The sequence below is a fragment of the Dasypus novemcinctus genome, chromosome 13, assembly GCF_030445035.2.
Source record: "Dasypus novemcinctus isolate mDasNov1 chromosome 13, mDasNov1.1.hap2, whole genome shotgun sequence".
In the NCBI taxonomy this organism is placed as follows: Eukaryota; Metazoa; Chordata; class Mammalia; order Cingulata; family Dasypodidae; genus Dasypus; species Dasypus novemcinctus.
Window position 1 is genome coordinate 20,459,817 of NC_080685.1, and position 12,473 is coordinate 20,472,289.

General features: G+C 40.8%; 1 long non-coding RNA gene across 1 annotated transcript in view; it reads right to left on the reverse strand.

Annotated features, from left to right (window-relative positions):
* Positions 1-785: 785 nt before the first annotated feature.
* LOC139436263 (uncharacterized) overlaps positions 786-12,473 on the reverse strand; it is a 63,695-nt gene continuing 52,007 nt past the window's right edge. The window contains exon 3 of the long non-coding RNA XR_011645360.1: positions 786-1,773. This is a non-coding gene — a long non-coding RNA (uncharacterized lncRNA). The remainder of the gene's footprint in view (positions 1,774-12,473) is intronic.

The following is a 12,473-nucleotide window of genomic DNA, read 5'->3' on the forward strand; positions in this document are numbered from 1 at the left end:
CTTGTTTGCACATTTTTCTGGATTTGTGAGTGATGAGGTGATTCACAGGAGAGTCTTGAGATTGGCTTCATTTGACTTGCCATGACTGTGATCCCAGGCTCTAGTGCATTGGTGACTCTCCCAGTCTGAGGAACACGAACTCCATGATGGGGATTGAGAAATATAAAAATTTTGCAAACAGAGGTGATGTGTTTTTTTGTTTTGTTTTGTTTTTGTTTTGTTTTTATTCCCCCCAACCCTTGCGACTTGCTTGCTGTCTGCTCTCTGTGTCCATTCGCTGCACATTCTTCTGTGTTTGCTTGTCTCCCTTTGTTGCGTCATCTTGCTGCATCAGCTCTCCATGCGGTGTGGGCTCTCAGCTCTCTGTGGCACACAGGCCAGCTTTCCTTCACAAGTAGGCCCCAGGATGCGAACCCAGGGCTTCCCATATGGTAGACAGGAGTCCAATCGATTGAGCCACAGCTGCTTCCCGAGATGATTTGTTTTTCATTTCCATTCAAATGGGACTTTAGATAATGAATCTTTCCTTTATTTCTAGTTATGAAAAGAGGGAAGACTGCAGATGTCAAAGTTGATCTGGAAGAAAATAGTGGTCATTGTTTCATCACTCTTGTTGGATTTGTTTCATCTATGCTGGTAAGTGATACTTAGTAAAAACCTCCAAACATGAGCTCAGGTAAACAGAGGCTAATACCAACTTGCCATAGGAAATAATGCTGATCATGAACTCTCAGATACTGTTAAAGTGACATTAAGTATTTTACCATCTTCATTATTTCAGAATTTTGGTTCAGAACATTAAAGAGACATTCCTCAAGTGAGTGAAATGTTCCTCAGTGTGTCCTTCCTTCAGGAAGTAAGGACTTTGTAAGAGTTCCATGAAAGGGAGTGCAAGGTTTTCATGTAAGCATTAACATACAGTTACATGAAAATAAGAAATCAAGATAGAAGAGATAGGCATCAGGATATAGTTTTCTGTTTTTACAAAACAAATTACACACAGCTATTGAGTTATTATTTCAGAACAACACACGCTTAATAGCTCACAGTTGTCTGGGTTAGAAGTCTGGAACCATGTGGCTGGATTGTCCTCTCAGGGTCTGAGAAAGTGAAATCAATGAATTGGGAGGCTGAGTTCTCATGCGAAGCTCACGTTCTTCTTCTCAGCTCATTCCAATTATTGGCAGAATTCAGTTCCTGTATTTGCAGGACTGAGGTCTCTGTTTCCATCAGACATGCGATATTCTCTGATTCTAGAAGCTGTTTAATCCTTTCTCACTAGAGCCTTCATAATCTGTCTTCAAACCAGCAACCCCTCTGACTATGTCACCTTCTACCCACCCAGAGCAATCTCTGTGCAATTTAAGGAGTCGTGATTAATCAGGCCCACCTCTATAATCTTCTTCTGGAAGTCAACTGTGCTGTAGAATATAACATAATCACAGAATTGATGTCTCATTATACACAAAGATTCTAGGGGTTTGAGTAGGACATATTCAGGAGGCCATTTTAGAAGTTTGGCCTCCCACAGAGTTTCATATTCCTCCCTCAGAGTTTCACATTCCTCTCATGCAAAACATGTTCACATCTTCCCAAGGTTCCCGAGGTCTCATACTGATGCAGCATCATTTCAAACTCAATAAAATCTCATATAAAGCATTGAGTTCAAAAATCCAAAATCTCTTCTCCATCATTTACATCAGGTGTAGGTGAGGCTGCTGAGTCAATCCATTTAATACAGATCCTGATTCCATTTCTTCTCCATGAGTGGTCCTGTTAAAATGAAGAAACAATTGATCTGCTCTCAACATATACTTGCAGGACTGGTATATGATAACATTTATTGACATTCTAGTTCAAAATGGGGAATTTAACAGGAAAAGATGAGACCCCCAACCTGAGGGGAAACCCAGCTGACTGAAAATCATGACAGTAGGAACCAGTTTCTTTTACCCAGATTGGCCTGCAACCCTTGCCTAGGCTTCAGCCTCCAGATGATGTTAAGGAGTTGAGACTACTAATCATAGATGTTCAAACAAATCTCCTTAATAAATACAATAATAATAAATAATAATAAATAAAGATATTAAGGATATTAAGAAGACACAGGATGAGCACAAAGAAGAATTTGAAAGCATACATAGAAAAATAGATCTATGGGAATGAAAGGTGTAGTAAATGAAATTTAAAAACATTGGAATGATGGGGAAGTGACTGTGGCTCAATCAAATGAGCATCTGTCTACTGTATAGTAGGCCCTTTGTGTCCTGGAGCCTCCTTGTAAAGGCAGGCCCACCCACACACTGTGGAGGGCTGCCCAGCCCACAAATGCTATGGAGCACCACCTGGCCTGCAGGTGCCACAAAGTGCCACATGGCCCACAAGAGCTGCAGAGGGACACCAGCCTGCAGATGCTGTGGAGTGCTGCCAGGCTCTCAAATGCATGGACAGCCAACTCAGCAAGGTCACACAAGAAAGAAGGAAGACAAACAAGAACACAGAAGAGTACACAGTGAATGGACACAGAGCAGACAGCAAGCAAGCCACAAAGAGGGGAGGGGAAATAATAAACAAACAAACATTGGAATCATATAATAGCAGATTTGAGGAGGCAGAAGAAAGGATTGGTGAGCTTCAAGAAATGGCCTCTGGAAATGAACATACAAAAGAAGAGATGAAGAAAAGAAAGGAAAAAATTGAACAACATCTCAGGCAAATAAATGACAGCAAAATGTGTGCAAACATACATGTCATGGGTATCCCAGAAGAAAAGGGAAAAGGGACAGAAGGAATATTTGAAGAAATAATGGTAGAAAATTTCCCAACCCTATTGAAGGACATCGATATCCATGTCCGAGAAACACACTGTATTCCCAACAGAAGAAATCTGAATAGACCAACTCCAAGACACATACTCATTGGAATGTCAAATGCTAGACAAAGAGAGAACAAGAGAAAAAGAATGCAAAGCATATAAGGGACACACAATAAGATTAAGTGCTGATTTCTCACCAGTACCATGGAGGGAAGAAGCAACGGTAGGATATATTTAAGATAGTATAAGAGAAAAAATTCCAGCCAAGTATCTTATATACAGCAAGACTGTCTTTCAAAAGTGAGGGCGAGGGAAGCAGACTTGGCCCAGTGGTTAGGGCATCCGTCTACCATATGGGAGGTCCACGGTTCAAACCCCAGGCCTCCTTGACCCGTATGGAACTGGCCCATGCACAGTGCTGATGCACACAAGGAGTGTCTTGCCATGCAGGGGTGTCCCCCACGTAGGGGAGCCCCACACTCAAGGAGTGCGTCCCATAAGGAGAGCCACCCAGCATGAAAGAAAGTGCAGCCTGCCCAGGAATGGTGCCACACAGATGGAGAGCTGACAACCAGATGACGCAACAAAAAGAAACAGAGATTCCCAGTGCCACTGACAAAAACAGAAGTGGACAAAGAAGAATACACAGCAAATAGACACAGAGAACAGACAACTGGGGCAGGGTGGGAAGGGGAGAGAAATAAATAAAATAAATCTTAAAAAAAAAAGTGAGGGTGAAATTAGAATATTCACAGATAAAGAGAAACTGAGAGAATTTCTAAGCAAGAGACCAGAATTTCAGGAAATACTAAAGGATATGCTAGAGCCTGAAAAGAAAAGACAGGAGAGAGAGGCCTGGAGGAGAGTCTAGAAATGAAGATTATATCAATAAAAGTAACTAAAAGTGTCAAAAGAGTGGTGAAAATAAAATATGACAGATAAATCTCAAATAGGAATAACCAATGATGTCAAGCAATTGTATTTATAAAACTGCAGCTCAGTGTTAAAAGAATTCAACAAAGGCCTAAATAACTGGAAGAGCATTCCATGCTCATGGATTGGAAGATATTTTAGGAAAATATCTTCAAGACCTGGTGATAGGTGGTGGATTCTTAAAGGAGGTAAGAGAAGGACTGAGATGGGCTACTCATGTTTAATGTATGTAGATGTTTTAATTACATTTACTGTAAAAGTGTGGAAATCTAGGGATGTAAGTGCAAATTGATAGAATGTTAGAGAATAATCTAGGAACTGAATACCACAGTAAATCAAGAAGTGGGTGAGAATTGTGGTTGATGGTACAGATGTAAGAGTGTCCTATATGAGCTAGAGCAAATGTACATCACTACTGCAGGGTGTTGGGAATGTGAAGAAGCATGGGAAAAATACAGCTGGAGTGACTTATGGACTGTGCTCAGCAGTAGTAATATAATATTCTTGCATCAATGAGAAAGACTTACTGTGTTGATAATGAGGCAGGATGGAAAATGTGAGCCAGATGTCTGCTATGAACATGGTAACAATCAGATGATATTATGTTCTCTGTAGCGATTGTTCCACCACAGTATGGTGTGTTGATTGAGGGGTGTTCTTTGGGAATTCTGCACATGTACAAGATTGCTTTATAAGTTTACAACCTCTGTTATAAAAAATATATTTTAAAAATAATAGGGTGGATTCAGGAAAAACACAGCAAATGTAAGATAAGGACTATGATTAGTAGTAAGATTTTGACAATACTCTTTCATAATTTATAACAAACATCACACAACAATGCAAGGTACTGATGGAGGGTTGACATATGGGAGTCCTATATGATGTTATGCATGTTTGCTTTGTAAGTTCACAACTTTTATGATACACTTGTTTATGTACATTCATATATAAATGATATAAAGATAATAATATGGTTTGATGAGGGAAAATACTTTGGTTAGTAGTAATATTTTTACAGTGTTCTTTAATCATTAGTTAAAAAGGCTTTACAATGCAAGTTATTGGTGGTAGGTTAAGTTATGAGAGTCCTGTGTGAGGTAATGTATATTTGTTTTATAAATTTTCAAGTAATATTATAGCCTTATTGTTTATTTATGATTCTGTATGGGTGATGTACTTCAGTAAATTAATTTTCTTAAAAAGTAAAAGATGACTCAATTTCTAAAAGTTTGAAATTCAAATGCGCCAATTCCAGAACTTCTTTGATTAGGTTTCAAATCCCCAGTTTTAGTTTCCTGGCTGCTAAAGCAAAGACAAACCAGTGATTGGATTAACAGGAATTTCTTGGCACATGCTTTCAGAGGCTAGACAGCTTACATACCCCTGGGGCTGGTATCTCTGGCTGTCCAGCCATCTTTGGGAAATGTGGCTTTTCCACCACATGGCAATGTACACAGCAGCATCTTATCCTTTCTCTTCAGGGTTCCATTGACTTCCAGATTCTAACTGCTCCCTGTGACTTCTCCCTTCATGTCCAATTTCATTTGCGCATGAGGACCTCAGCCATAATGGATTAGGCCCACCCTTCTTCAGGTTTGGCACACCTTAACTGATAACTTCTTCAAAGGTCATATTTATAAGTAGGTCTCACATGACCAGAGGATGGGACCTGAATATGTCTTTTGTGGGGAAGGTGATTCAGTCCCAAACAGTTCACCCTCCAGACCCCAATAAGTTATGTTCTTCCCACATTCAAAATATGTTCATTCTGTCCGAGCATTCCAAATAGGTTCAGGATTTTAGTAAAATGCTAAGTTCAAAGTCTTATCAAAACCAGTTACAGGTACAGTCTGTGCTAGGGCAAAATTTCTCTGATGAACCTGTAAACCTAGAATATAAGTTACCTGCTTCCAATATACAATATACAATGACATATATATAAATATTCCCATTCCAGGAGGGAAAAACTTGAAGGAAAATAGGGGTTACATATCCAAAACAAGTCTGAAAACCAGCAGGGCACACTCCATTAGATTTCAGGGCCTAAGCTTCATTTGTGGATGAATGTTCTGTCCTCTGGGCCTGATGGAGTAGCAGCTCCACTCTTTCCAAGTTCTTGTGCAGCACCACGTTCTACCCAAACGTTGCTGGGAGGCACCACCCTCTACAAGCATCAGAAAGGCAGCCAGGGTCTCTGCAAATGCCTAAGCACAGGGAATACCCTCCCTGAGCCCATGTGTGGTGACACTTTCCTTGACAAATGGGACACAAGGCCTGCCCAGTCCAAGCATGTGGGCATATGGCCCACCTGCAAGCTCAGAGTAGACTTGCCGTTCCACATATGTGGGTGGGCCCACTCTCTTGGCCTGAGGAGATCTATTTGAGTCAAACTTTTGCTTCCATGGTCATTCTTCCTTCAATTCATCCTTTCTCTGTCCCTTTCAGTGCAAGGTGATAGAAGTTCTGTTTATCATACAAATATTGCAAATAACTTGTTGGCTTTGCATGCAGTCCCAGGGGGTCCAAACCATCAGGTAATGGAAAGTTCCATAGATCCTTCCTGGATAACAGTCATTTTCAGTCCTGACTTTCCTGAAATGGCTGACTTGATCCATGTTCAGCCACACGTTCTTTAGCAAAGGATAGTTCAGTTAAGCCATCACATGGAAACCTGATTTCTGGGGCTCACCTCCCAAAATCACAGGGAGGTCCCTGATAGCACTGCTTCTAGCCCTAATCTCAGAGCACACTGTCTGGATAGTCTAAGAATTTTCTAAATCATCAATTGCTGGGTTGTTTTTTTAAATTTATTGAAATATATCCCTCATACATAAACATACATAAACAATAAATGTATAATAGTTGTGAACTTACAAAACAAACATATATAACTTCCAATAAACATATATAACACCTCACCCTACCACCAATAACTTGCATTGTTTTTAAACCTTTTTAACTAATGATTAAAAAGCATTGTCAAAATATTACTACTAAACAAAATATTTTCCCCCTAACCAATCCAATTATTATTATCTTTATATCATTTATATATGAGCATACATAAACAATTAAGTGTGTAGTGAAAGTTGTGAATTTACAAAGCAAACATGCATAACATCATACAGGGGTGCCATATATCAACCCTCCACCAACACCTTGCATTGTCATGAGACATTTGTTACAGACTATGAAAGAAGATTGTCAAAGTCTTACTACTAATCATTGTTCTTATCTTACATTTGGTGTGTTTTTCCCCCAACTCACCCTGTTATTATTTTTTATATATTTTATTTTATGAGAAGTTGTAAGCTTATAAAACAAGCATGCACATGTGCAGAGTTCCCAAACAACACCCCTCCATCAACACATCACAATGCAAGATAAGACACACAATGTGGTGTGTCATTTGCTACAGATAAAATAATGATGTCATCTGATTATTGCCATGTCCATAGTGTACATTTGGCTCACATTTTCCACAGTGCCTCAGTATCAACACAGTCCATCTTTTGCATAGATGCAAGAATATTAATTATTACTACTAACCACAGTCCAATAGTCATTCCACCTGTATTTTTCCCATGCTTCTCCACATTCCCAACACACTGCAGAAGTGATATACGTTTGTTCTAGCTAACAAAGGGCATCCTTGCATCTGTACCATCAACCACAATTCTCACCCACCTCTTTGTTTACTGTGCTATCCAGTTCCTAGATTATTCTCAAGCATTCTGTCAATTGGCATTTATACCTGTAGACTACCATTTTCAGTCACATCCCATTTATAAACTAGCTCTTACTCACTGTGTGTTACCATCCACTCTAGAGATTTTACAATAAATTTTACAATTTTACAGTAAAGCTAATTAAAACTTCAAAAATATATTTAAACATCAGTAGTCCACTCAGTCCTTCTCTTATCTCCTTTAAGAATCAACCACCTACCACCAGGTCTTGAAGATAGAAGTTTTATGGTTCTTGCTTTTATTTTTAGGTTTCTTTTATCCTTTTTGAGTTAATTTTTGGATATGGTGTGAGTTAGAGGTCCTCTTTCCTTCTTTAAGCTATGGATGTCCAATTCTTTCAGCACCATTTGTTGAATGGATTGTTCTGCCCGAGCTGTGTTTGAGAGGCTCCTCAAAAATTACTTGACCATACCTGTGAGGGTCTTTTTCTGAACCATCAATTTGTTTCCATTAGTCTATTGTGTCTGTCTTTAGGCCAGTACCATGCTGTTTTTATCACTATAGATAGGTATTATGATTTAAAGTCTAGAGGTGAGGGTTCACTTTTCCTTTTCATGATGTTTCTGGCTATTCTGGTCTCCTCACCCTTCCAAATAAATTTAATGATCATGTTTTCAATTTTTTCTTTAATGCTGGTGTAATTTTTATCAGGATGACATTAAATCTGTATATCAATTTGAGTAGAATATACATTTTAATGATATTTAGTCTTCCAATCCATGAGCATGGAATTTTCTTCCAGTTATTTAGAGTTTTTTTAAATTTGTTTTAACACTGAGTTGCAGTTTTCTGCATACACGTGCTTTACATAATTGGTTAAGTTTATTCCTGACTATTTGAGTTTAATCTGTCATATTTTATTTGCACCACTCTTTTGACACTTTTAGTTACTTTTATTGATATAATCTTCATTTCTAGACTCTCTTCCAGGCCCCACTCTCCTGTCTTCTTTTCAGGCTCTAGCACACCCTTTAGTATTTCCTGAAATTCTGGTCTCTTGCTTAGAAATTCTCTCAGTTTCTGTTTATCTGTGAATATTCTAATTTCACCCTCATTTTTGAAAGACAGTCTTGCTGGATGTAAGATTCTTGGCTGGAAGTTTTTCTCTTGTAGTATCTTAAATATATCACATCACTGTCTTCTTGCCTTGATGGTTTCTGGTGAGAAATCAACACTTAATCAAATTGGATATCCCTTATATATTATGCATTGCTTTTCTCTTGCTGCTCTCAGAATGCTCTGTCTTTGGCCTTTGACCTTCTTTTTTTTTTTATTGATTTTGTAATAATATTACATTAAAAATATATATGTGAGGTCCCATTCAACCCACCCCCCCCACCCCACCTCTCCCCCCCCCCCCCCTGCAACACTCGTTCCCATCATCATGACACATCCATTGGATTTGGTAAGTACATCTTTGGTCACCTCTGCACCTCATAGTCAATGGTCCACATCATGGCCCATACTCTCCTCCATTCCATCCAGTGGGCCCTGTGAGGATTTACAATGTCCGGTGATTGCCTCTGAAGCACCATCCAGGGCAGCTCCATGTCCCAAAGATGCCTCCACCTCTCATCTCTTCCTGCCTTTCCCCATACCCATCAGCCACCATGTCCACTTTTCCCAATCCAATGCCAACTCTTCTATGTTGGCCTTTGACCTTCTGATGAGTATGTGTCTTGAAGTTGATCTACTTGGATTTTTTTGGAAGGGAGCACGTTGGGCTTCTTGGACAGGGATATCTATGTCCTTCAATAAGGTTGGGAAATTTTCTACCATTATTTCTTTAAATATTCCTTCTGCCTCTTTTCCTTTTTCTTTTCTTTCTGGGACACGCACGACACATATGTTTGCACACCTTTTGCTGTCATTTAGTTCCCTGGGACCTTGTTCAATATTTCCATTCTTTTCTTCATCTATTCTTTTGTATGTTCACTTTCAGAGGCCATTTCTCCAAGCTCACCAATCCTTTCTTCTGCCTTCTCAAATCTGCTATGATATGATTCCAATGATTTTTTTAAAATTTTTTTAAAAAGATTTATTTATTTATTTATTTCTCTCCCCTCCCCCCCCCCGTTGTCTGTTCTCTGTGTCTATTTGCTGCATCTTCTTCATTGTCAATGGCACGGGAATATGTGATTCTTTTTGTTGTGTCCTCTTGTTGTGTCAGACTTCCGTGTGTGCAGCACCATTCTTGGGCAGGCTGCACTTTCTTTCGTGCTGGGTGGCTATCCTTACAGGGCACACTCCTTGCACGTGGGTCTCCCCTACATGGGGGACAACCCTGTGTGGCTCAGCACTCCTTGTGTGAATCAGCACTGCACATGGGCCAGTTCCACATGGATCAAGGAGGCCTGGGGTTTCAACTGTGGAGCTCCCATGTGGTAGACAGACACACTAACCACTTGGCCAAGTCTGCTGCCTCCAATTTTTTTTTTTAAATTTCATTGATTGCACCTTTCATTCCCATAAGTTCTGCTATTTTTTATGTATGCTTTCAAATTCTTCTTTGTGCTCATCCAATGTCTTCTTAATATCCTTAATCTCTTTAGCCGTGTCATTGAAATTATTATGGAGATTTGTTTGAACATCTATAATTAGTTGTCTCAACTCCTTTTTGTCATCTGGAGGCTTACCTTGTTCTTTGAAGTGGGCCATAGCCTCCTGTTTCTTGGTGTGAATTGTAAATTTTGGTTGGTATCTTTGCATTTGGCATACTAGATTGTTTTTTTTTTTGGGTGTAGGTTTTCTCTTTAGTTTAGGGCTTCCTATCATTTCTCCCTTGTGGGTTTTGCAGTAGGAGCCAAGCATGTACTTAGTGTTGTAAGCTGTGGAGGCTCAAGCTTCCTTCATTGCTCCAGGGACCAATGAACCTTCTTCCAACTTTCTCCTTTGCCAGGTATGGACAGAGTCATAGCTATGTGGAATAACCCCCATGCAGGCCTACAGTGTAGTTGCCCAGAGAGACTGATGAAGCTTCACATCCCTTTCTCCCCTGCCTGGGGCAGGGATGGAGCTGCAGGTATGGGCAGCAATCTGTGCAGTGTGGGCCCAAGATGACTGCAGTTGCTGTGGTAGACTTCTGATTTTCAGTCTATGCCAGCAAAAGTTCCTTGCAGTTAGCTGTATAGGCTGGGGCAGGACTCCTCAGCCTCCTCCCTGCCAGAGGTGGGGCTGAAGACTAGGTGGGCTGCAGGCTGATCTGTGTGAAAGAAACTGATTCCTGCCATCACTGGGAGTTTTAGTAAGCCAGGCCTCCCCTCAGGCTGGGGGTGGAGTCAGAATGGCAGCTACTGTCTTTTTCTGACTTGGGCTGATTCTCACCATAGCTATTCCCAGGATTATCTCTTAATCAGCCAAGTCTCCCAATCGGTAGCCAAAATCGGCAGCCAACCATCTTCTCCCCTGTTTCTAGGAAATGCAACTTCCAATTCCCATCAAAGAACAGCTCCTGGGGCGGCTCATGCTGCCAGAATAGGATGATCACAGGCCTTTGTGGCTTGGCCGGTAATTTCTCAGAGAGGCTGGTGCAGGTCTCCACAGCTTCCTCCCTACTGGAGGTGGCACTGGGCCTAGGCTAGAGCTGCAATATGATCTGAGTGGGAAGAAGCTAGTCCTCACCTGCACTGGGATTTTCAGTCCTCTCCACTTCCCCACATGCCAGGTATGGAGTTAAGATGGCAGCTCCTGGCCTCTCCCTAACCTGAACAGGCTCAAAATTTAGCTGTTCTCAGGATAATACTGCAGCCCACTGAATTTCCTCATTATAGCTGAAACTGGTGCCCAACCATCTCTTCCTCCCCTGTTTTGGGAAAGTGGAGCTTTCAGTTTCAGCCGCCGAACAGCTCCCGAGGTGGTTTGTGCCTCCAGTGGAGGATTGGCCCTGGCCTCCATGGTTTGGAGCCTCCACTTATGAGTCTTCTCTGCAGAGGGGTAGTCTCCTCCTTCCACTCCCCCAAGGACACTGCAGGATATTCTTCTGGTCTCCCAGAGACCCCAACGGGTACTTCAGCTAGCTCTAGAGAATGCTGGGTGTTTACTAACTGCCCTGCAGCAGGAGCTGACTGTAGGAGTTCCTTACTCTGCTGCCATCTTGCTGATTGTCCAATTGTTGTTTTTTTTATGCTCAACATTTCAATCCTCAGTTTGTCCTTTTCCTCTTTCAGTTCACTCTAAGCTGCAGAGAAACCAGGCTGCTTCTTCTACACTTAGCTTAGAATCCTCAGCTAAATACCCAGGTTATCACTTTCAAGTTCTCCCTTTCATCTCACACAATTTTTCCAAGTTCTTGGCCTCTTTAAAATAAGGATTTCCTTTTCTACAGTTTCCCAGAACACATTCAACACTTTCTTCTAAGGCTTCACCAAAAGTAGCTTTTTTTTTTTTTTCCAAAGTGCATTCATTTTATTTTATTTTTTTTGGTCTTTATTTATTTTTTAATGTTACATTAAAAAAATATGAGGCCCCCATATACCCCCTCACCTCACTCCTCCCCCCATAACAACAACCTCCTCAATCACCATGAGACATTCATTGCATTTGGAGAATTCATCTGTGAGCACCCCTGCACCCCATGGTCAATGGTCCACATCATAGCCCACACTCTCCTACAGTCCACCCAGTGGGCCATGGGAGGACATACAATGTCTGGTAACTGTCCCTGTAGCACCACCCAGGACAACTCCAAGTCCTGAAAATGCCCCCACATCACATCTCTTCCACTCCCTACCCCCAGCAGCCACCTAATGTCCACTTTTCTAACATATTCTTCAAAGTAATCTAGGTTTCTTCTGTGAAGCACCTTATTCCTCTAGCTTCTACCCATTATCCATTTCCAAAGCTGTTTCCACATTTTAGGTATTTTGTGTAGCCTCACTCCAAATTCTACCACCAAAAGCTCTTCTTGTTTCTAGGATGCTAAATCAAATACCATACCAGGGATTGATTTAAACAATGGGAATTTATTGGCTCAC